Source organism: Parasteatoda tepidariorum, chromosome 6 (genome assembly GCF_043381705.1).
Source record: "Parasteatoda tepidariorum isolate YZ-2023 chromosome 6, CAS_Ptep_4.0, whole genome shotgun sequence".
NCBI lineage: Eukaryota > Metazoa > Arthropoda > Arachnida > Araneae > Theridiidae > Parasteatoda > Parasteatoda tepidariorum.
The window spans coordinates 31,067,459-31,090,724 of NC_092209.1; the positions used below are offsets into that span (position 1 = coordinate 31,067,459).

Sequence of the window (23,266 nt, forward strand, 5' to 3'; positions counted from 1 at the left end):
CCAATGGCGGACCGCCTGGGTAGTCATGATTGATGGACGATGGTATTGCCCTCTAGTGGTTAACAAGGAAAATGATGTTAAACTTTACTTTTTTATTCACAACAGAGGGCGCTACTAAACGGAGATCACGTGAGAGTTAAGAGTGGAATGTTGGGTTTTGTTTTGGTTTTAATTCTTTTTTTATATCTTTGTCCAAGATGAAGAATTAGGTTATGGAATTGCGTGGGGGATGAATTTGAGGGGGGGATATAATATCTGGGATATGAAATAAGGGAATGTGCAATAGTGTGTGTGAGTTGAATGCACAATGAAGTATAGGATATCTAGGGAAGGATATGTCAAATTTTCTAATTTAAATACTTTTAGGTATGTATAGATTTATTATTTTTTTAAAAATGTTTGCATTCACTCTTAATGTTATGATAACACTAGTTAAAATATTTGATTTCATCATCAGCTCATATTTTATTAAGAATAATTAATTTCCAGTAGAGACTAAGATCATTCTTCAATTATAATGTGTTAGACAATAGCAGAATTAAATATCGCGATATATCGTCTAGACATATAGTTATTTTACGGCACATCACAATATCCCCCCCCCGAGTTATTTGCAAGCGCTAATCACTATTTTCATTATTCAAATGAAATTTATCAATACTGACGATAATATCACATTCTATAATTATCGGTATCGATAATAATAACGATATTTTGATATTTGTTATTTATCACTGTTGATAGGGAAAATGATATTATCATTCAACTCAAAATACTCAAGACATTGTTTTTTGTATGTATATTGTCTATAATGATCGTAATGTTATCCTATTCAATAATTATCGTTATTGATAATATTCATGGCATTATTGTATTATGTATCAATTATAGGATTTTCATACTATTGTATTTAATAGTAATTGTTAAGGATAACATAACAGTATTCGTTATTTACCTTTGTCAATTGTGATGGTGGTATTCGTATTTAATAATTGAAGTTATCGATGATTCTCGAAACATTATCGTTTCTGGTTTTTAATGTTACTGGTAATGATTGCGATATTATCGATATTGTTAACTATGCATATTTGGTGTATGTCATAAACAGAAAGTAACGATATACAATGAAAATATGTTTTAAATATTATTGTAGCAACGTTTAAAATATATTGATTTTTCACGATAAATAAAGACATTAACCATCTCAATACTTTTAACAAGAAAAAAAAAACACAGCTTCTTTGCTCTTTTTAACTAAATACTTTTTTCAAAATATTGTTTACTAATTTTTTCAAAGTAAAATGTAAATGATAAATAATATTATCAAATTTTTTTCTTAATTGGCTAAAAAAACAATTTTTATATCAATTAAGTCTTAAAGAGTTTTTTTTATCTACCCACAAATTAAATCAGGTGCTAACACTTTTTTTTACTGAATGAAAATCAAATATTGATCTTTAAGAAAACCAATATCTACAACAGGATACTGAATAATGTAGAGGAATATTAAATGCTAACTTATAACTGAAAATATATTTGTATACAAATATATTTTCAATAATATACAAATATATTTTCAATAATATACAAATAAGTTATTTCATACATTTTGCTAATCAATATAATTATGTATTGAATAGCGAATTATTAATTATAAATTTTATGTTAAATGAATCTGTGAAAATTTAATTTTTAATCTCTTTTGCAATTTGCAAGGTACTTGTCAATTTTTTCACTTTTATTGAAGATTTTAGATTAAAAATAAAATTTTCAAGAACAATTCGAAGATTTTTTTTAGGAATATTTGAAGAACAGAAAACAGCATTAAAGTAAATAGAAATGTATATTATAATCAAGGCTTTTATATATATTTGATTTAAAGGTCGTGATAATCAAAATCTTCCTTAAATCAATTTTATTTAACCGAAAATTATATACCGTAGCATATATTTTGTTACGAATGGAAACATCTTTTATAAAAACTTTACAAATTTGCATTTATCACATATTCTTTATATCACACAGAAACAATTTTAAATTAAGATTCTAACTTTTTATAACAGTAAAAACAGTGAAATTAAGATTTGTTATCTTTGCTTTATTGAAATAAAAACTATATTAACCAAAAAATTTTATTTAAAAAAAGGACGAGCTCCTATTTGTTTTACCTTAATGCATTCTTAAAGAAAATGAAAAAAATTCAATTGTATTTGACTATTTTTATTTCACAGACATATGTTTAATTCCCTACCAGATTTTTTTACTTCTTTTCATTTACAATCATAAGAATTCATTTTATACGCTCCTAAAATTGGATACCAAATGATTAAAATTGGATATAAAATGATTAAAATTGGATATAAAATGATTAAAATTGGATATAAAATGATTAAAAAGGGATAAAATTGGATTCTGCTTAAATTTTAGTACTAATAATTTAGATACCAATTTTTTATTTATTTACTTTTTTAAATTAAAACTTAGACTATTTTTAAGCTCAGATTACGATAAAACAACAATCAGGATCAGAAAAAAAAATTATAACAGTTTATGACGATCGTTTATGGCAAATGGCATATTAGAGAGAAAAAATTTTGAAATAGATAATGTATTTATTTATTTATTTGAATAAAATAAATAGCATATGAAAATTGACTAAATTTTATTATCTTAATGTACACATTTTGCTATTCCTTGCCTTACTGATTTAAGTTATGAAGCATTAATACATCTTAGAATCATTGAATTATAAAAGATAATAATAATATTAGAACACAATAGCATTTCAAAAAATAACATTAATCATAGTACTTATTCATTAGTATTATGAAACAAAATAATGGTAGTACTCTTCAATATTATAAAAGATAAAAATAATCATGGCATTCATTATATATTATAAAAGATAATAAAAATCACAGAATTCGTTGGCGTTGTAAAAAAGATAACAATAAAGTATTATCATAGTATTTATTAGTACATATTTTGAAAGATATTATTAATCAATGCTAATTGGTATTAGAAAAGATAATGATAATTGCATTTATTAACCTCATAAAATATAAATTTAATTATATAGTATTCATTTGTGCACTAAAAGGGCATAATAATCACAGTATTGTCATTATGAAATGAAATCTTGTAATCTTTTATAATCATTGGCATTATAAAATCTAATCTAATCATGATATTCAATAGTATTATAAGGGATAATAATAACCATAGTGTAATATAGTATTATAAAAGAATAAAACAAGCATTGAATTCATTTGCAATCTGAAATACAGTGATCATACAATAGAATGCAATGTTTAATATTATTTTTTCAAATTCTTTGGTAATAAATTCAAGGAAAAATATTTCTTTATGACAGGAGCGCTTCTCTATTATGAAATTTCCCCCCCCCCTTTTTTTTCTGAATGGATAATAGAGAAACGCTTCTAGCCGCTTATGACAGCAATTACAGGCATGGGTTTCTATGCCATTTAATCGTAACTACCCTAGAAGCTTAATTACCTAACTACCCAGCATTTATGCGACCCCTGTTATATATAACGTTTTTAAACTTGTACATTTCGACAAAAAATAGACTAAAAATGTTATTTTTAAAAAATCTATACCTTCGGGGACAAAACTAATTTTTAGATTTAAAATTGTTCCCCAGTGTTCTCAATATATACAAGTTTCACCCTGTATATAGTTAAGTTCTATTAGTCCCGTAGACGAAGAACACGGTTATCTGTGAAAAAGTTAGGCTCAGAACTAAAAGGCTATAACTAAAAGATTAAATTTAAAATTTAGAAAAATATTACAGAATGAATATAACAGGCAGCGTTAGAATAAGTGCCCCTAATTTTCGCATTAGTTTAGACTTGCCAGATTTTTTTTTGTTTTCTTTACGTGCAGAATTTCTGAAGTTCACTTTTCCGAATGAACTTTCCTGGGACTCCTTATGCATTCCAAATCTGTTCAGTCGAAATGGATACCGTTCGAAAACTTGGTTAAAATCTTTATACTGAAGAACTGAGACAGTGGAAAAAATTCATTTTTCGTTTCGTAAGAAGAATCAAAATCACTGGTACAATCCATCTTAAGATAGAGCTAAAAGAGAAGGGTTAGGACATCGAACTTATCCCAAACCATTAAAACGGATTTGGCATTATTCATGCCAGTCAGTTCGAGACATTTAAACGTTGTTTTTCGAAGCTCAAGGAAAATAAAAAAGCCATAGTTTAAGTGCCTTACACTTGAAGTAATGCGGTGATTTTAAATTATATATATAATCTTGCCGTGAAGAATTATCTACACTTTGGAACAGACAAACAAATTAAATATTTTAAAAGTTATTAAAATTTTTAAAAAATTGCTAATTTGGTGACATTTTCTCACCTAGTTGAAAATTATCAAAATCCTTGCCTTATTTTCAATTTATCAAATTTTTATGAGCCTAAGTACTGCTGCTTTGGAATAAGTTTTTAAATATTAAAAATTAGACCACAATTACTGACCACATTTTTACCAAACTGGCTAAAATCCATATTGACGTTTTGCGCCATTTTCAAAATAAGCTTAGACAGGGCTCGTTTTAGATAGGCTAAACTAGACCTAACTGTCATGAGTAACAGTTACAAACTCACAGAAGTTTTAAAAATAGCATATTATTCGCAAAAAAGCATCATTTCATATTACGACGGAGCCTCCAAAAAACAGCCCTAACAAAACGTGTAAATATCATCATCATCAAAGTGAACAGAAAACCCAAAGAAGATTTGAAGCTGAAACCATTGAAAAAGCAACGAATCTGCAGCCTTGCCAATGCACAAAAGCAAGCTAGAAATAAAAAGAGCAAGATTTTACTACGTCGGCAAGCGAGTTTGAATATACTCTTTTCAGATGAGAAACTTATTATCATGCAGGACAGTCACAAACAGGTAAGCGATCGTGTATGTAAGTCTTGCTGATATTCCCAAAGATCAGTTGGCAGCAAGACGATACCAAAATGCATCGAAAATGATGGTATGGGGAGCGATTTTGCTAAAGAAAGGAAAGATTCCACTTCTTTTCATTGATCCAGCAGTTAAAATCAACGCTGAGTACGATTTGGAACAAGTCTCGAAGAAGCATTTGATTGATTCTGGTTCTGATTTATTCAGGGAGCAATCATATAGCTATCAACAAAGATCGGCGTCCGCCCAGAAATCAGAAAAGGTCCAGACATACTGCAGAAGCAATTTGAAAGATTTCATCAGTATAGAAAAGTGGCTTGCCTCTTCGCCAGATTTAAGTTCTCTAGATTATTTAAGTAAGGGTATATGCGGGTCAAAGATTTTATTATATTTTATAACAGTCGTTAAACAGCCGACCCAATGTTTCTGGGTTTATGACTACTAATGTTCTACTCCATAGCCTCACAATTTTGAATCCAATCCAGACGACAAGGGAACTAATGAATCAAGTATTGGGAGAAATTTGCCTTCGTGGAAAACTTTTTGATGAAACTAGCCCGCATTTGCGTTACACGGTGAGAAAAACCAAGAAAACCTCTCACTGTTAGCTTGACGGCAAGGAGACTTTTTTTTTCTAAAGACGTGGACACCTACCTAGGTTTGCAAAATCCTTACCCGCATAGAACCCATGATCCGTCTACCACTGAGGATATTTTACGTCAGAACTGAGGTCAGTGCGAGCCGGGTGCGATATTTGTATCAACGAGCCATCGCTTGGATTTGAACCTGGTTCTTTTTATTGAGAGTGCCAAAGAATTGACGATCGAAAAATTCAAAGAACGTTTGATACAGAGTTGGGGAAAGCAGCATGGATTCCAGGAAAAGCAGCATGGACCAGCTGTAAGGAATTTTTCAAACGTTTACGTTAAGTTATGAGCGAAAATGGGGAAAGATTCGAAATTTCATGTAATAAATGAGTCGATTGTCGTATAGTATATAAGAAAAAAAAAATTTCGAATATCTTTTTGTTTTATTATTTAGATTTCATTTTAGGGACACTTATACTGGTACACCCTGTATACTGTAAAAATTTGCGGTGTATAGTTACCCCCATTTTTGATATTATGGTTAATTAAAATTTTTTACAGAGCAAGAAATCACATTTTTATGTACTTTTTGACTGTAATAGCTTTATTTATTTTTGTTTGCTTACTGATAATATATATTTTTATTCGCATGAGGTTACATTTCTGAAGCATTTAGTTTAAAAAGCTAGCGCATTTTTAGTAATATATTTGCCCTAAATGGTTCAAACAATTGTTATTTTGTTGATTTTCTATATTTTTTGCAGTTCTGTTCTTAAAACTTTATTTAATTTAACTCAACACTAAAAATGGTGGCAACTATACACCAAAATTTTTTACAGTGTACATTCTTTAATAGTAAAAATATAATTCCTCAGTTTGTACGCAACTCTGTATTTAACAAATATTTTTTTTAATTATAATATTTTTTTTACTAATTTGAACTAAATCTTCAAGATTGAAACTAATACGAAAAATCTTAAAAATACATTGTTTTTAGGACCTTAAAAACTGTTCTTCATACAATATTGGTTGCCGCACACTTAGAAAAATTTCTAAAAAAAAAAAATTAAAAAAATTATTTTTTGCTTAAATTTTATTTTTGATAGCTCATATTTCCGCAACCAAAGCAAAGTAGATAAGAAAAAATTTATACTCTATTTCGTATTCAAAATTATTAATTATACAAAAAATATATGAATAAATAAAAATAAAGTGAAATAAAAAAATAAAGAGAAAAAATTCTACTTGATTTGCAGTTGACACTTCAGGAACCTTTTTAAGTTCTTTCCTTGAGATCTAAATAATTAAAACATACATTGAAATTAAATTATTTTATTTGTACGCTAAAGAAGAGGACGTATTTAAATAGTTTAAAAATAAAAATAAATTTAAAAAAAAAAATGCGTCAAGAAATCTAGCCATTATTCACAGTCAATCTATTCAAATTACCAGGTACAAAAACAAAATATCATTACAGTTTAAACAAATTACAGTTTTTAAAAAATCTTCATGTACAGTACGCAGGAATGAAATACACTAAACCTTAATAACTTTCAATACACTGATCGGTTTTTTACATTCTAAGATATAATTTGGATGGCTTAAAGGGCTAACCATGAATATGCTATTTTTCTTGGTTCAGACGATGTTTTAAGTTACGAAATCAGGCACCAAAACGTAATTTATCTGAATAAATACACCTTTCCTTTCTACATGTTTGTATTTTTAACTCTCAAAATATGAGGGTAGCCTCAATATAGGAAACATGGTCAAAATAGCTTAGTCAGCAGAATGATAAAGCTTGGATTCCATAGTGTTGATTTAAATTTTTGCCAGATGTCTGGAATTTGTTCAGAGAATCAAATTTTAGCTTAACTATAAAAAAATATATAGAGTTTGAGGGAGAATAAAAGCGTATAGGAAAGAAAAAAAAAAGATGTCGGATAAGAGAATTGTTTTGATAAAAGAAGCTTGGATAATTGAGACTCTACTCTACTAAGCATGTCTTAACGAACGAAACACAATCGTATGGTAAAATTATTATTAAAGAATTGAACAGAATGCATTCAAGTTTAACTCCCAAATTATTTTATAATTCAACCATTTTCCGAAACAATCCATTTTGTTTTTCAGCATCACTTTCTTACGTTTAAGTATTCCTAATGCCACCTTTCTAATTTGAAAATAATTATTAAAATTCGAAAATTCTACTTTTTTTTTCTTTTCTTTTTAAAGCTTAAGAAAAATAAAGAAAGAAGCGGCATTGAAATGGCCTGCCAGGGTCGACCTGGAATGGCGGTGGAAAGTTTTCATGTTTATTCATGGGGTGCACCTGTTTTGATTAATGGACTTTGATCGAAGCCAGGTTACTAAATCATGCACTTTAATCGAATGATCTCTATTCATAATAAAAAGAGAATTCAGAAGAAATTTGCACATAATAATGGAGTTATCTTAATTTTGATAATTTTCTTGCAGACGATTCGATAAAAAAAAAAAAGATGCGCAAAAAAGTATCTTTTTCTTTTCTGAATTAGTTTAATTCTGATTTATCATTGCGAATTAAATAAGAATGAAAAAATGGAATAGAAGGAATGAAATTTTGAGTAAATAAAAACATTATAATTGTCTACGAGTAGTTTTTCTAAAATGACGATATTACGATTTAGTATTTTCTAAAGATAACATGAAAGTTCTCATCTATAGAACACTAGAAAATTTCGAATTACAATTACATGAAAAATTATGTAACCTTAGTATGTTGACAAGTTGAGCAATATTGAGCCACAAAGTTGAGCAACTTTTCTAAAACCTTAGTATGTTGCTAAGTTGAACAATATTGAGCCACAAAGACGTGCAAATTTTTTGAAACCTTAGTAGGTTGCCAAGTTGAACAATATTGAGCCACAAAGAAGAGCAAATTTTCTGAAATCTTAGTATGTTGCCAAGTTGAACAATATTCAGCCACAAAGAAGTGCAAATTTTCAGAAACCTTAATATGTTGTTAAGTTGAACAATATTCAGCCACAAAGAAGAGCAAATTTTCTGAAATCTTAGTATGTTGCCAAGTTGAACAATATTGAGCCACAAAGAAGTGCAAATTTTCTGAAACCTTACTATGTTATCAAGTTGAACAATATTGAGCCACAAAGAAGAACAAATTTTCTGAAATCTTAGTATGTTGCCAAGTTGAACAATATTCAGCCACAAAGAAGTGCAAATTTTCTGAAATCTTAGTATGTTGCCAAGTTGAATAATATTGAGTCACAAAGACGTGCAAATTAGCTGAAACCTTGCACTGTAAAAAAAAAAAAAAAAAATCCCGACATGTTTCTGAATATATAGGGCAGCTACGGTGCATATAGTTTTCATAAACGTTTCTGAATATTTCGGAAACCTCTTTCTGTAATATTCAGAAACATTTCGTGGTATTTCAGAAATATTTTTATTCATTGCTTGCATTTTCGGATTTTTTTTCTTAATATTTTGAAACGTTTTTTATTATTTCGGAAACTTCTTGTGGGGCTAGGCTACCAACAATGTCATCCGACTTCTAACAAAAGATAGCTAAAGTTAACATGTTTTATATACTAGTGAATTGGAATTTAATAATTATAGTGGTAGCTACACTACACTCTGAAACTGAATCAGTGTCAATGCGATTCAATTTCCTACTTTTGAAAATAAAAGAAATATTTCGCAATTGATCGGAAACATGCCATTAAATGAAGTTCTCTGAAGTTTTTGGAAACATTTTTGCCAATTCAAAATTAGTTTCTGGAATTATTTTTTTACTCTATAGTATGTTGCCAAGTTGAACAATATTGAACCACAATGACGCGCGCATTTGCTGAAACCATAATAAGTTATCAAGTTGAGCAATATTGAACCACAATGACGAGAAAATCTTTTGAAACCTTAGTATAATGCAAAGGTGAACATTATTGAGCAATATTGATTACTTTTACTTTTTGCGTATTTCGCCATATTTCGAGAACTTTTTAAGCGAGCTGAAAATTTTCGCACATAATTATAAAATTCGTTTATTCAAGATAATTCTCTGCAAAAAATAATTTTTAATACCGTAAACCGGGGCGAGTCTACCCATCCAGGGGCGAGTCTACCCATTTTAGTTTTATTTAATTTTCACTATTTTAAATTGCAAATAAAAAAAATTTTACCGATGGAGGACTTAGTTCAGACTCTAAGGAAGATGGCGCTGTAGTAGTTTGATCCGTTCTTATTTATTTGGTGTATTTTTAAGCGACCTGTTCAAACGTCTTTTGAGAGATTTGTATTGAAAATCAGAAAACTTTTAGTTGGTGCTCCGTAAGTATATTATTATTATTACTATTTTCACTTTGGTTAAGTGATAAACTTATCTAAGACTAAGATTACATTAATTTTATATGAAAAAAAACAAAAAGAATGTAAGTTTTGCTGTTGTAAACAAAAAGCCAGAATTCGCGGGGCGAGTCTACCCATTCGTATTTAGTTTTAATAAAGCATAATAATATAATTTAGAACTTTGTTTATATTAAAATTAAGTCATTTTAAATGAATTTGAGTATATTATTTTAATTCTGCATTGATAAATTTATCATTAATAAGAAAATTTATAGGTTAAATATAAATGTAAATATAAAATATGTTTATTTTACCTATTTTTTCAATTTTTATATTACAAAATTAACTTTTTTTATTTAATGCAAGTTAAATAAATTATTATTTATAAATTATTATTACCTCCCAAAAGAATGGGAAAAGGATTTTTCATGATTCCCAATGTTTGAATTTCGATTTTGTTAATAATCTTTAATTATTATTATTTATTAATTATTTAATTGTAAATTTATATTAATTTTAATTTATTTTTATCAACAATAATCAGAAAAAAATGTTATTTTATAATGTTAATGATTATAAAAACAAAACTGTGATCAAAATGTGATAATCGATCAAATACTCAATTTGTGTTATTTTATGAATAAAAAAATGGAATATATAATAAAGTTATGAATTTTACTTCATAAATATCCTATATAGTAACTAAAATAACAATTTAATAGTAAAATTTGATTATTTACAATGTTAACATTCATTTTAGTAGAATGGGTAGACTCGCCCCATACGAGAGATTTGTCAGCAGTTCTATAAAAATATACAGTAACAGCGTAACTGTTAATATTTTCTAAAATCGATTTCACAGCTTTAAAGAGGGATAAATAGCGATTCCGAAACACCTATTAAAAGCCTTTTTTCTTTAATATTTACAAAAGTTTGACCACTTGAAAGTTGACAAACTGAAAAAATGGGTAGACTCGCCCCGGTTTACGGTAACTATTTACTATTTTTTATATTTTATTTAATAACAATCGGTAAAATTTTGAATTGTAAGGTATACAATTTTTTACAACAATTTAAAAGCAGTAATTTTATATGGTAATTGGAATATGGAAATGGAATATTGAATTAATATGGAATTTTAAACGAAACAGGCCGAGTAGTTCCTAAGAAGTCGAATTTTAAATACTTTACTTTTTTTTTTAATATTAAAAACAAAATGCAAGAGTAAATTTAACTTTAAGGTGCCCAAACTTTCGATCGCTTTCCTGACTAAACTAATGGGGCTATATCTTTTAGATTGCAGCTAACCCTTATATTTCGAGGGTAAAGAATCCAAAAAAGTTAGTCTATTCAGAGAAAATAAGTTTTTGCGTCTAATTTTGTCGTCTGCTGAATATCGTCTGCAAAAATTGACATATTTTAGGGCACCTTCAAGAACCATTAAGTTTAAGCCCCCAATTTGAGAAAATCCCATCTTTAAATTAAAAGATGTGCAGGGTGTTTCATTTATTTATTTCTTTTATTTTGTGTGTGTGTGTTCTGTATATAGAATTTTTTTCACAAGACATTTTATGAAAGAAATGTGCCTCTTCCATACTTAGCTATTATTTATCAAAATTTAAATAGTTTCACAAACTATTCCTCTAATATGAATGTAAGAGTAATCTAACATTCACTTTTAACTTGTTTCTTTTTGAAAACTCAACTACTTTAGAACTTTGATAATTCTTTAAAACAAAACCGCTTTTCTCCACTTTTTATCCTTTCTCAATGGGCAGAAAACTTTAGCAATAAATTACTAAAATTCTACTTCATAACGACCTTTTCCGAAAAAGTTAGCCTCCCCTATAATTACAGGGGGCTACTCTGCAACAGTTTGTTTTCAGTGTTATCCTTTCTTGATATTTTTTTTTTAAATCGCATCTCTTCTTGAGTTAATATCGGCCAAAGGAAATGGTTTTGCGCCAAATAAAAATTAACCCCGCCAAAAAACGCGTCGCCATTAATGAAAGACGTTCCACGGAAATGAATAATCTATAAAGATATTATGACGAGAAAAGTTCGAAGAGAGAAAGAAATGCGCATATTTATCGCCATTGAGGATATGCGTGCATGGGATGTGGTAATTGCTAGGGACTGTTTGGGTATAATGTCTTTATTTAGTATTTGTGATGACTTTTTTAATATTTTTTTATTTTACGAAATGCATTTTGGGATGTTGAAATGTACAAATATACAATCACGCTTACCCTGTCGCGTGTTGGCGACGGAAAAAAAATTAAGGCCAAGGGACGGCTTTTAATATAGACTTTGAATAACCGCCAGCTGTTCTTGGTCAATAAGGCACGATTGTGAAAGGATAAGGACTACCTAATTTGAATAATGACACATGGCTGTTAGGGACAATTTGTTATATGTTAATTTAAATTATTAACCGGGTTGCAATAAATTTTTTTCAAATTATACTCAGCATCACAAATGTAGTAATTTTTTCTAAAAAAAGTCATTTTTTCTTAGTAATAATTGGGATTTGAGGAATAAAATAAATCAATTTTTATGGGTTGAATTGATTTTTGTCCCAAACAATATTTATCAAAACGTAAATCTCTGATTTAGCATACTACTAAGATAATTTTATTATTGTACAATTTTTCTACGCCCCTTAATTCACTCTTAATAGTAAGCATTATTACGTGTGTAATAAATTGAAATTGATGAAAATTTCATAAAATTATTGTTTGAATTTTTGTATGGAATATAATTCTTCTTTGAATTTTCATATCGATTAATCGATATTTCAAAGAGTGTTAAATTATTCTTCCTATACATGCCGCCTAAATCACAAAGCGAAGAGAATGCATGTAGTTTGATTACTTAACCATTAAGATTAGCTTTATAAAGTTTTTGAATTGAATTTGTGGAATAAAATAAATCAATTTTTATGAATTTTTATTTCAAACAATATTTATCAAATCATAAATTACTGAGATAATTTTATGTTGTACAATTATTCTACACACCTTTAATTGGCTTTATTATTAAGCTTGATTACATGCGTTATGAATTTCAATTTATGAATAATTCATAAAAATATTGTTTGAATTTTCGTATTGATTAATTGATATTTCAGAGAATATTAAATTACTTTTTCAATACATGCCAACCGAATCACATAGAGATGTGAAAGTATGTAATTTAACTACTTAACCATTAAAATAAGCTTTATAAAATTTTTGAATTGAATTTAAGAAAGAAAATAAATCAATTCTTTAAGGTTCAATTGATTTTTGTCCTAACATATTTTTTACTCAGTGAATCTCTGATTAAGCATATTATTAGGGTAATTTTATAGTCATACTATTATTCTACATATCATAATTTACTCTATAAATAAGCATTATGACATGTGTAATAGAATGAAATTTGAGAATATTTTATAAAATATTTGATTTTTTGCATTGATTAAAGATATTTACATAGAAAAAAAGTTTTAAACAAATTTTTTCAATGCACGCCATTTGTGTAAAATAGCGATGAGCCCTCATGTAATTTATTCAGTTTACCTGCAAATCTTCTTCACTACTGCCTGTCACACGCCAAGGCTGTTTTCATTAGCCTCCCTCCAATACATTGCCATCGGTTGACTCCTAGATCCCTAAGATCTCTCTCAACAGAATCAGCCCACCTGGTGTCAAGAATCAACCTCAACAGAATCAGTCCACCTAAAAAATTACTCATTAAGATCTTCGTTAAAAAGACAACTAGGTGAAATTAATAAAAAAATTAAAAGTTAGCTCTGTAAAACTATACCAAATCATTTAATAGTATGAAACAATTATAAACTAAAATCCATTCATTAATTAATTTATTAAATTTACTAAATATTAATAAAAAAATGTATTAAAATATTTTTGAACTGTGAGAGATGATAATTCTTAAGAAATCAGTTCACGTTAAACCATAATATCTTGACCTTGAAGCGTAATATTTGAGGTATGTATCTCATAATATTTTTACTGAGAACAATAATATTAGTACTAATTAACCAATGGATTAAACTCATACAGCACTTTGAATTTGCTGCATCTTTAATAAGGTGATAAATCATTCGGTGTTCCATGTTCCATTCAAGTTAATATGGTTCAACTTAGTACAATATTAAAGTTACAGTAAATTTGAATGAACTGAATGAATAGCTCAGTACGCAAAACCATTTCAAACAGCGTACGTAAAAGTTTTTGTATGTTCATTTATAGTTTTTATCTAACTTTTTTGGATTATTTGGCGTTGAATACTAGAGTAATCTTAGCAATGGTTTGCATTTTGCAATTTTGAAGTTATAAAGAAAACCAAACATTTTATTTTCTAATTTAAGTTCAGATTGAAACATTCACTCTTTATACAGTAAAAATAAAATAAGGAAGTATATTTAAAGGAAAAAAATGTTTTTTTCAACAATGTTCTGTTGTGCGGACCAATATAACAATTCCACTGGTGTATTGAAAGATGATTTAAGGATTCAAATTTTTTAAAAAAAAGTAACAACTTCCTCGGGAAAAGTGTATGTACATACATAATTCATAAAAATGTCAAGAACATCGTGTTGCAATAAACTAGCTGACAAAAAATAACGCACTTGCTTCAAAAACATTACTTATATATTTATTATTATTTTTTTTTTTTTTAAATTGATATGAGAGGTGTAAGTAATCTAGGTTTGAAACTTCTGTCGCTAACTTGCTTTTTATGGATAGTTTCATAGATATATTTCTCTCTTCCAGATCATGTTTTTTCTTTCTCCTTTAATCAGTGAACAAAGAACTTTTCTTCAAAAATATATATATTTCTTCCTTTATTATTCTTACTTTCTTTAATCATTCAAATATTTTTATGGAAGCAGTTCAGAGCTACAAAAAATTGATTTTCATCCGATGCGGAAAATAAAGAAACACGAGGAAATTTCACCCATTTTCAGGAATTCATTTTTTGATTTGATCTATTTGTTGAATTATTTCTTTAAACACATTTCTGAACGCGTTATTTTTTGAAGTTTTATTAGAGCTCTTTTAGTTAACAAATTGTAAAATCGTTTGATATTTAAAAGAGAAAAAGATACTTCGAATTTTTGAATCGTTTGATATTTCAGAGAGAAATAGGGATGCGGCAAATTTTAAAGTCGTTTGATGTCTCAGAGATAGAAAGAAGGATGCAGCAAATTTTAAAATCGTTTAATATTTTGGAGAGATACAAATACTTAGAGAAGAGGCAGAGCTGCTACAAATTTTAGAATCGTTCGGGACTTTATAATCAGAAAAAAATAATAAAACTCCATTACGAAGTGCAAAAACAACTAAACTCCGGTCATCAACACCACTCCAGACAAATCATTAAAGCAAAATCACCGTGACTTTCAATAGCTATTTGCAATTTTTGACTCTCCAATATGGATTTTTTTCACTAAGTTCCGGGTTTCATAAAAATACACAAAATAAAATGGACTGCGCGATGGAAGACCGGGCACTTACAGACAGTTATAGAGGTCAAGGTGGCGCCTATAGGCGCGGGGCCTAGGCGTCGGCCTAGAACACATCATCATCAACATCGACGCCGATGTGTAAGCAGAAGATGATGGTTCCATGGAGTAGGGAGAAACTCAACTTGAAAGCTGTCAACGAACTGGGTTTCTTTCCACCTCTCTTTCCAACAACTCAACTCTGCATCGAAGGTGCAAAATAGTGGCAATCACTGTTCTTGTCTTTATTTTGTTAATTTTCGGCCTTTTGTTGCTGAGGTCGATGTCGAACCAAAGAAAGACTGGCGAGTGGCACTATTAGAAATTCTGATGGCCCGTCACCTTTAGAATTGCTATATTCCAGAATATTTATTTATTTTGTTTTTGTCACGTCATTTATTTTTTCTGCAGGGAGTATTTAAAATACCTTTTTATTTAAAATTCTTTCTAAAGAAAAAGTGTTCTTTTGAAGAAAAAAAATAAAGCGCGTTGAAGTAGCATTTACTCATTGTTTGCTTCACATAATTATCTTTGAATAGAACGTAATTTTAAAACATTTCTATAATTTTTGAGCAATTACCAATCACGCGCAGAATAATAATGGAATGTTGATTTGCTTGTTTTTGTTATCTACGCATACCTGTATTTAATAATCTCAAAAATATTTAGATTGTTTGTCTTTTAGATTGATCTCGTCTTTAGAATTCGGATGTAATACTATTTTCAATTGAATAATAATTACGATCTTCCACATAATTAATTTTATTATTGTTCAAGCATTATGTAATTGCTTAAACTTCTTGTAGGTCCAGTATAACTGATGATTATTTTGCATTTAAATTTAGAAATAATGTCTGATAGATTTGAGGTAAATCAATTTTGACCAGTGACAAACTAAAAAAAAATAATAATTATTTCAATTATCTGAAGGATTGTTTATCATAACTATTCTATATATAATTATATTGAACGTCTTCTTTTCAGTTTGAAATGTGGTTTTTATCCCTTAGTCATTCCCTCCCCCCTTTTTTTGACGATAGTTACTCTGTAAATAAAAGAGACAATGCTATCAAGTAATTAATCTTATGCGTATAACCATTGATTAAAAGCAAGCATTATTTTTAAATATTGTTTACAAAATATTGACTTTTGATGGATAAAATTGAATTCTCTCTCTTTTATTAATTATTCTAATTATAGGGGGAAAAAACCAGAATTAAGGTTTTCTTTACTGGAAATGTCATAACAGTACTGTATGGTAAAGACATTTCTGGTTAAGAAAACCTTAATTCTGGTAACAAAAACCAAAGTATACGGCATTTAAACAATTCATTTGAAAATTTTTCCATTCATATGGTAACGATTTACCGGAAATTCTGGTTTTCAAAATTATCGTTCTTATTACTACACATTTAGTATAAAATACAAAACTGAACGCTCTATTTAATCGATTAAATGGTTTTTTACCATGCTCTAAAGAATCACGATGAAATTTCCAAGTTTTTCCGCATCAGCCTAATTTTGTCACATATTATGAAACCATATGTATTTTTTTTTTAATTTTACAAAAGTCATTACCAAAGCCCTTCGGTAAAAATTACTGAGCTGTTTGGTGCTCCCATAGAGCCTAAAAAGAATACGGTAAATTATACCATATATTATGGTAGATTGAACATGCTTTTTTTTTCAAAGCAGGAAGATGTTACGGTGGGGACACTTAACAACGCTTCACATAATATTTTTTGTCCTCGATAATTATATGTAAATTGAATTGCAATCCAAAAGCAATCATTAAACACCCATACCTACGTTTTATATTTTTAGATCACTAACAAATTAAAAATAAAAAATTTTAGTCACTTAAAGTATAAGTTTGAAATCATGGTTCAACTCCACGGTACAGAGCCCAATGCTGGCCATTCTGTCCTCAAATAAAAGCACTTTAACACTGAGTTTTTGCATCGATTGCAATCAATTATAACACTAAAAATAGTGCAGAGTGTAATATACCAACGAGCAAATGAGAGGCCAATTTAGAACAAACAAGGTTTAGAACTTGCATCAAAAGAAGGCCATACCAAATGGTGGGTTGATCATTTTAAGGAAACCTTAAACAGACCAAATCCTGCTGCTTTGGAAGATATTCCAGAAGAAGCACCCAGACAATTAGACATAGACGCAGGTACAATAACTCAGCTTGAGGTGCAGTAAGTAATTGACTTGCTTAAATGTGGGAAAGCTGCTGGTAGCGATAACTTACCTGGTGAAATTTTCATGGATAGTTCAAAAACTGCAATCAAAGCTTTAACTGACCTTTGAATAAAATCATGAAGAGCCAAGAGTGGCCTGATGACAAGGGTAAAGGCCTTCTGATAAAACTTCCAAAAAATGGTGATTCTGCGATTTGCGACAACTGGAGAGGAATCACTTTGTCAAATGTATGTAGCAAAATTTTCTCCAGAATAGTGTTGGAAAGAATGAAAAATGCAAATGACAAAATCCTGCGACCAGAGCAAGCAGATTTCAGAGCTAATAGACCATGTATCAACCACATCGCTACATTATGGATTATTGTAGAACAATCTATTGAGTGGCAATCAACTTAAATTTCATAGATTTTGTAAAGGCCTTCGACAGTTTACACAGAAAAAAATTCTGGAAGCTGTTGAAGTACAATGGAATTCCCGAATGTCTTGTAAACATTATCAGAAATACGTATAAAAATTACAATATACGAGTTATCCATGCCAGACAACAATCAGAATCTTACAAGGTTGATTCCAGTGTTAGACAGGGTTGTATACATTCTCCAACTATCTTTCTAATTGCTATTGATTGGATTGTGAAGAGGTTAGCAAAGAATGAAAGGGGTATAAGATGAAATCTTGCTGAATATCGTTTTGATTTTGCAGACGACTTATGTTTACTGACCAACACCCTTCAAGACATCAAACAAATGCAAACATTTTAAACGTAAAAAATGGGGTTCATTATCAACCAGAACATAACTAAAATTTTGAAAATCAATCCTAAACAATTAAATGACATATTCTTAGAAAATAATAAACTAGTAAACAATTTTACGTATCTTGGAAGTATAATTAACAAGAAAGAAAGAACTAATGAAGATATACTAAATAGATTAAACAAAGCAATTACGCTTTTCTCAATATATTCTAGAAAAACAGAAAAAATAACGAATTCAACAAAAATTAGAATTTTGAAAACCAATGTTAAATCTGCCCTACAATATGGATCTGGGCTCTGCAATAAAAATAACAAGTAAAAACTTCAAGTATTTATTAGCAATTGTTTAAGAAGAATCTTGCGTATCAAAGTGGTTCCATAAAGTTTGTAATGCAGAAATCTTTAGAAAAGCAAAACCGAAACCGATTGATCTGGAAATTAGAAAACTAAGTAGAAATGGATCGGTCATGTTCTACGTAAACTTCAAAAATTTAAAGGAAAACAAGTTTTCGATTAGAACCCTTAGGGCATTAGAAAAAGAGGAAGAGCAAAAAGTACTTGACGTAGGATGATTGGACAACAATACGAATGTAGACAAATTGAAGACAATAGAAAATAAATAGAGAGAGGCAAAAATGTCAATATATATATATATATATAAGTATANATATATATATATATATATTTGGTTTTACTGAAATGTCAACTTGCTCCGGACAGCGGATAAATATTTCCGATTGGTAGTCTTTCGATGCATTATTTTTGGTTTAGTGAATTTGATTTAATGGGTTAGTGTTTTTACTCACCAATGCTTCTAAATAATTAAATGGCTTATGTGACACTCCACTTTGTTACACTCAAACCGTGTTGAGCCTTTTAAAAAACTGGCAAAATTAACCGAAAAACTGAAAATTTTAGTTTTTAGTTCTCTGCCGTTTATTTTGTCGAGTCAGGAGTAGTTGGTATCTCTGGTTTTAGGGTCTCTGAATACAGTAATAGTATCTATTTACAGTGGAGTTTTAAAAGAGTGATTGGCTTAAGGGCCTCTGGAAATAGTAATAGTGTGCGTCAATAGTGGAGTTTAAAACGAGTGATGGGGAGGGGGTTCTGGAATTAGTAAATTTCTATGTCTACAATCGAATTTAAAAATCGTCATTAGTTTTAAGGCCTCTGGAAATAGCAATAGTAAGTTTACACTGTTAGAAATTTTGGATCGCGTTGAACTATAAATTCGTTCCCATCTGTAGCAACCTAAGTGTGGTAATGAGTTGAACCATATGATCGTACTTTTTAAATTTGATTACATGATAATATGGTAGAACTTTAATAGGTCTAAGTTTTAATTTAATACCACTATTAGGTTGCAGGAAATCTGTACCGTGTTATGGTTCAGTATCGAGCCGATTTTTCTGACAGTGTGTAAATCAATACCTGCTGCATGTTAATGAACTCAGAATCTTCTATAATCTCTTTTGTTAAATACCCCACTATAAGATGCTCTTCCACATTCGGATAAACTTTTCCCACCAAGTTTCCGAAGAGATTTTCAAGCATGAACAGCAAATGCATCACATAGCTTTCAAGGCCTTTTATCCGGGTGGCCCTAATCACATTGACCACAATGAATAGTAGGAGTTGACGAACATGGATTCCAACAGCAATCTGTGAGAATGGTTGTCAACAGCGTTTGGACACCAACAAATGGCCCCCCTCCTCATTTAACAGGAATGAAAATTTTGCACAATGCATTAAATGTTCAACTTTTAGGATGGATGGTACAAATGTCAAATGACTTTTCAGGACTGACCTGCTTTGTTGTATCACTCTATGGGTGGGCCATCTTGGGCACGTAACCTCCTTTTGATTTTCTTGACCATATCAACTCCCCCTTATTGTATTTGGTGCCTGTTAGCCTTGAGGGATTGAAGAAAGGGAAAGTGAGACAACGTTTTTTTGCTTTTTTGCCTCTTTTTGTTCGAAAGTGGGTAAATTGCAGGGGTGGAAAGGGTTCGGTTTTTTCTACCCTTTTTTTTTTTTCTTCTAAAAGCTGGCGTGCATTACTTGTTAGTTTTCGGCTTGGCTTTTGACTCTTTGAAGGTTTTTGAGGTTTTTCTAACGTTAATCATATTGCGGTATACTTTTAAGTGTGATTGTCAAATATACCGCTATTGGAAATTTCATACTTTTACCTGCTGCGATACCTGTGGCCAAAAGCTAATCTCGATTTGTACTTTACCATGATTTATTTTTGGCGCCGCTATTTCTTGAAAGTTTATATTACCGTTGCTCTCGTTTTGTTTTGCCGATAATATCTAAAAGTGAATGAATTATGAATGAAAATATTTCTTCATTTCTTCATTCAAACCATTTCATAATTTCTAAGGAAATGTGTCAAAATTAAGCGTATTTGGCGTATTTTGGCATTTTATATGGAATGGCTAGAATACCGGGCAATTTTAGACGAAGCATGGAATATGAGGATTATTTCATACTTTGCCACGAGGTGATGCATAAAATGCCATAAGTTTTTCATTAGTCATTCGATGGATGTCAAGGCATTAGTTATGCCTCTGCAATGAGTAAAATTTTAACCATTTCTTTTCTTTTGCAGATTAATTCTTAGGCATTCCAAACAATTGTATTTTTACAGAATTCCGGATCTCATACATTGAAGATAACATATATAATATTAAATGTAGCGAAGACACTTCTGAACATATCATCACGTACACACAAAAAAAAGGAAAAAAAAAGCACCTTGAATAACTTTTCAACAAAAAATCATATTTTCACGTTCTAAGGGGGTGACCTCAAATATGCTAATTATTCTGTGCACACGATATTTTAAGTTATAAAATCAGACACAAAGACTCACTTTCTCTGAAAAAAAAATTTATTTTCTTCCCTTTGTCGAATTCGGATTTTCGACCCTCAAAATATTGGAAGGTACCTGCAATTTAAAAGATATGGTTCTAATGGTTTAGCTAGAAGAGCAATCCAAAGTTTGCACCCCTTAATGTTAATTTTACTTTCGTTTCGACATAGCTCGAGAACTTCTTTGGCAAATTGAAAAACTTTCGCACAAAATTTAAAAATTCGCTTAACCAAAAATAATTCCATGCAAAAAATACTTTTTAATAACTATTTATTATTTTTTATAATTTTATTTAATAATTTAGGAAAATTTTTCCATTGCTGGATAAATAAGTTTTACATAATATTAAAGAATTTAATGATTTTAAATGGCAAAATCCAAAATTTATGCAAAATTGGTAGAATAGTCCCTGAGAAATCGAATGTTAAATATTTGACTTCGTAAAATTCGTTTTTTCGAGAATTATTCAACCAATTTCGTTCAAATTTGTATTTTTCCATACAAAATTACATTCTTTAAAATGATCTAAGAAATTATACAGTTGCTATTCAACGTTTTTTTTTTTCAATTATTATTAAATGAAATATTAACAAACTAGGAGGCTCCGCCCCCTGCTCGCTAACGCTCGCCACCACCCGAGAATTGCTACGCAATCCTATGTGGTTCACGCCGTGAACCATGGCTCGCTGCGCTCGCTCGCCAATGAACACAATGTTCTAGCACAAAGACATAATATATTATCATCAAAGACATAATATATTATCAAGACATAGCATTGTACTTATGTAGAAGAATTCTACCAATGTTCTTATTGGCTTTTAAAAAAGTATATTAGCTATTTAGATTGTACATGGTGAAAAAATCAAAACATTAGCTAAATAAGAAACATATTAGCAAAATAAATTATCAAATATTGCTTCACTAATATTCTGCATTTTAAAGCGTGAAAATTCAATGCATAAATAAACGCGAAATATAAAAAAATTCAATGCATTCAATACAAACACTTAAACGTTTTTTAGACGTTTAGGTAGCTCCCAGTAGAAAAATATCAATTCAACAGCGGCCTTTTAAAGCATTCTCACTTCAATTAATTAATTAATTCCTAATTGAGTTTAAATTAAATATTGTCATGTTTTTAGTGCATGAATCTGAATTGAACAACCTGATAATGCTCACTCTGGTTATTGTTATCTGGTTGCTCACTACGTGCTCTTGCGCGCCGAATCCAATCAATTAAAAATGAAAACTGCTGCCAACGCGAGAAAAGAAATATCATCGGTTTTATTGATACATACATACATACGTACGTATTAGCGTTTTATATAATATAGATAATTACTGGTTATTAAAAATTATTTTTTGCATGGCATTATCTTTAAATAAAAACATTTTATATTTGTATGCAAAATTTTTCAGTTCGCTTAAAAAATTCTCGAGATATGGCGAAATACGCAGAAAGTAAAATTAACTTTAAGGGTTCCTAACTTTGGATCTCTTTCTTGAATAAACCTTTGGGATCAAGTTTTCCAGGTTGCGGTTTCCTCTCACATAAATGGGATCAAAAATTCGGATCCTTTGGAAAAAAAAGGGCATATTTATTCAGAGAAAATACGTTATTGTGTAAATTAAAATATCGTCGTAATCGTCGTAATATCGTCGTAATATCTTCGTAAATTAAAATATCGTCTGCTCAAATTAATTCATATTTGAGGTTATCCCCAGAATCTTAGAACGTACAACTCCGAACATTAAATCAAAAGTTCTTTTTTTTTTCCGTACTATATATATCAGAAACTATGAATCATGGTTTTTTATAAAAAAAAATATTAAAAAAACGGATATTATGTGCTAGGAGAAACATGACGCTAAATCTATGTACAAGTTTAAAATATTGTCACGATTTTTTTCCTTCTTTTACGAATAACATGTAGTTCAATCACCTCTTTGAACGCTAAAAATTCCAAACAGTCGTTATAGAATTTTCGTTCTCATCATGATAATCATTCTCATTCCCGTTTGATATCAAAAT

The 23,266-nt window shown here is 29.5% G+C and overlaps 1 long non-coding RNA gene across 1 annotated transcript in view; it reads left to right on the top strand.

Moving 5' to 3' along the window:
* Positions 1 to 225: 225 nt before the first annotated feature.
* Positions 226 to 23,266, top strand: part of LOC139425897 (uncharacterized) — a 36,123-nt gene continuing 13,082 nt past the window's right edge. Inside the window, exon 1 of the long non-coding RNA XR_011636985.1 lies at positions 226 to 366. This is a non-coding gene — a long non-coding RNA (uncharacterized lncRNA). The remainder of the gene's footprint in view (positions 367 to 23,266) is intronic.